The following is a 2,261-nucleotide window of genomic DNA, read 5'->3' as shown; positions in this document are numbered from 1 at the left end:
AGAGAGAGAGAGAGAGAGAGAGAGAGAGAGAGAGAGAGAGCAATTGAAATGTTAGTTTATGAGTGAGCCGTTATACTCTATGACAAGGGTTGGGATCAATACCTAACTAGTTCTTGTTCGGTTCTGTTTAGACAATAGCGGAACCGACCGATTTTAATGACGTTTGTGTGTATTTTCCGTCGTTGCGGACAGAAAACCGGACTAAAATACTCCTGCACTTCTATTCAGCACATCAACACCTCTACTGAATCTACAGCCCCACCAGTGTGGTCCGATTCCTACACGAATGACTCTTTTGAGCTGGTGACTTTTAGTGAATCAAAAACATACGAGACTGTAGGCCTAGTCCGTTTTCCAAATGAATGAACCTTGTGAATACGTATTTTAGTGTATTAAAATAAATAGCTACATTACTAAATAATAATTTGTGTTACTGCGATTTTCATGATTCAGCGAATGACTCATGAGCAGAATTTCACTGAATGACATTTATGAATCAGTCGGAGCGGTTACTGAATTAATTCGAACCGCAAGTTATTCCTGTTAAAATGTAGGCTTATAGGGCTTGTAAGACTCAAACCAAAAGGCTATAGCAACACATTGAGTTTTGTTTTCATAAAATTAACAACCCTGCTGAAAAACAAAACAAAACAATTGACACCATCACAAAATGTGTAATGGTTTTACTGGTTATAATGGGACTTGTATTGGTTTTAATGGAAACTGTAACTGACCCTTTGGGTTACTACTGGTAATTGGTCGCCTTCTATTGGTGGCTTGTTAAAACCAATAAATCTTAATGGAAGCTATGTCCCAAAACACACAACAGAAAACCATTTTTAATGGTTTTAATGGTTAAAAGTGGGAACCATTAGACATTTCTGTGATGATTTCTATAGTTTTTTTTCAACAGGGAAATTATGAATTAAATACGCTACCACATTTTGTTAAGTAGTTTAATGAATACCTATAGCCTGTCATGGTCTGTTTTTAAAGAATTGCAATAAAAATGGCATTTTCTTAGGTTTCTGTGAACATTTTGAAATGTTACTAATTGTAGAAAATTAATTTGTTATAGCTTTGTATGATGAAATCTGAAAATGTCCCATCCTTTGAGACTGCTGGGGGCAGTAAATAAAACACGAATCCCATTTTCTCTAAATATTTCTCTTTCCAAATTACTAGTGAATCGTTCATGGAACTGTTAGGGAACCAGAATCGATTCCGTATGATTCGCATCCCTATCCATGACTCTGTAGAATATCAGTTACGCATCAAGACACTGAACAATCCGATTACAGCATCTTTCATGGGAGTGTAATGCCGGCTGGGGAAAGCCCAAAAATCATTCAAAAATAATGCCATATTCAGAAATGATTTTAAGAGACTTGTGTCATCGGAGCTCCAAAATCGAGTAAGTTACAGTACCAATGCGTAATTAACGATGTCACAATGTACGCAAGACAATAACCTACAGCGACAAGCTGTAAATAACCTGGAGAATAAGGTGTTTAGGTTTACCTATATGGGGACTAGTCCGAAACCTCTTCCTCCCAGCAGAACCGGCTCATCAAAGCCGCCGCGTCACCGGTCCAAGTGAAACGCGCAAAGCGCACGTTTCCCGCACGGTATCAGACTGTCACATGAGCGGAGCGGTCAGTTCAGCCCTCCCCTGCCTCCATCCAGCAAATCTCTGAATCCAGTCCACCTCCCCAAACACACAGGATAGCCTGTTTAGATCATCAACTGGTCATCTGAAGGCAACAAGCAGCAGGTGGAGGCTGAGTGATTTCAGACGGCTAATGATGGTGCGTATCGGTCACCCCGGCTCTTTCAGACTGTATACAGCCACAGAATAATAATGAGCACATATTGCTGCAACAGCAAGCGAGAATTTGGGGAACTGGGCTGAGAAGGTTATGTCTCCGGTGTTGAATTATCCTGCAATAGGATGACAGGTTCGCCCTGAGGACCACAACAACATGCTTAAACACAAATCAGGGAATAGAAATAGGAATGGAATAGAAACGTCTAGAAATGAGAAACGTTTTATAATAGAAACGTATAAGAAACAGGAATAGACATTTTTCATTTTTAAAATTAAATAGGTGAACAGACTGCTGTGCGCGATATAAAAAAATTAGGCTATACAACACATTCAATGCCCTTACTACCTCACAGATGCTTGTGAAATATTAAAAATGACAAATAGGCTACCCCGATTATCTCAAAGACAGCTTTATATTACTTTATATTATAGA

At 39.1% G+C, this 2,261-nt stretch overlaps 1 protein-coding gene across 3 annotated transcripts in view; it reads right to left on the bottom strand.

Moving 5' to 3' along the window:
• LOC107748299 (transmembrane protein 108-like) overlaps positions 1–1,634 on the bottom strand; it is an 81,781-nt gene extending 80,147 nt beyond the window's left edge. For all 3 annotated transcript variants that reach the window (XM_016563039.1, XM_016563040.1, XM_016563041.1), the window contains exon 1: positions 1,522–1,634. The gene's annotated coding sequence lies outside the window, so the exon portion shown is untranslated. The remainder of the gene's footprint in view (positions 1–1,521) is intronic.
• Positions 1,635–2,261: the final 627 nt, after the last annotated feature.

The sequence above is a fragment of the Sinocyclocheilus rhinocerous genome, unplaced genomic scaffold, assembly GCF_001515625.1.
Source record: "Sinocyclocheilus rhinocerous isolate Xijiao unplaced genomic scaffold, SAMN03320098_v1.1 scaffold1762, whole genome shotgun sequence".
Taxonomy (NCBI): domain Eukaryota; kingdom Metazoa; phylum Chordata; class Actinopteri; order Cypriniformes; family Cyprinidae; genus Sinocyclocheilus; species Sinocyclocheilus rhinocerous.
This window is presented reverse-complemented; position numbering and strand designations above follow the sequence as displayed.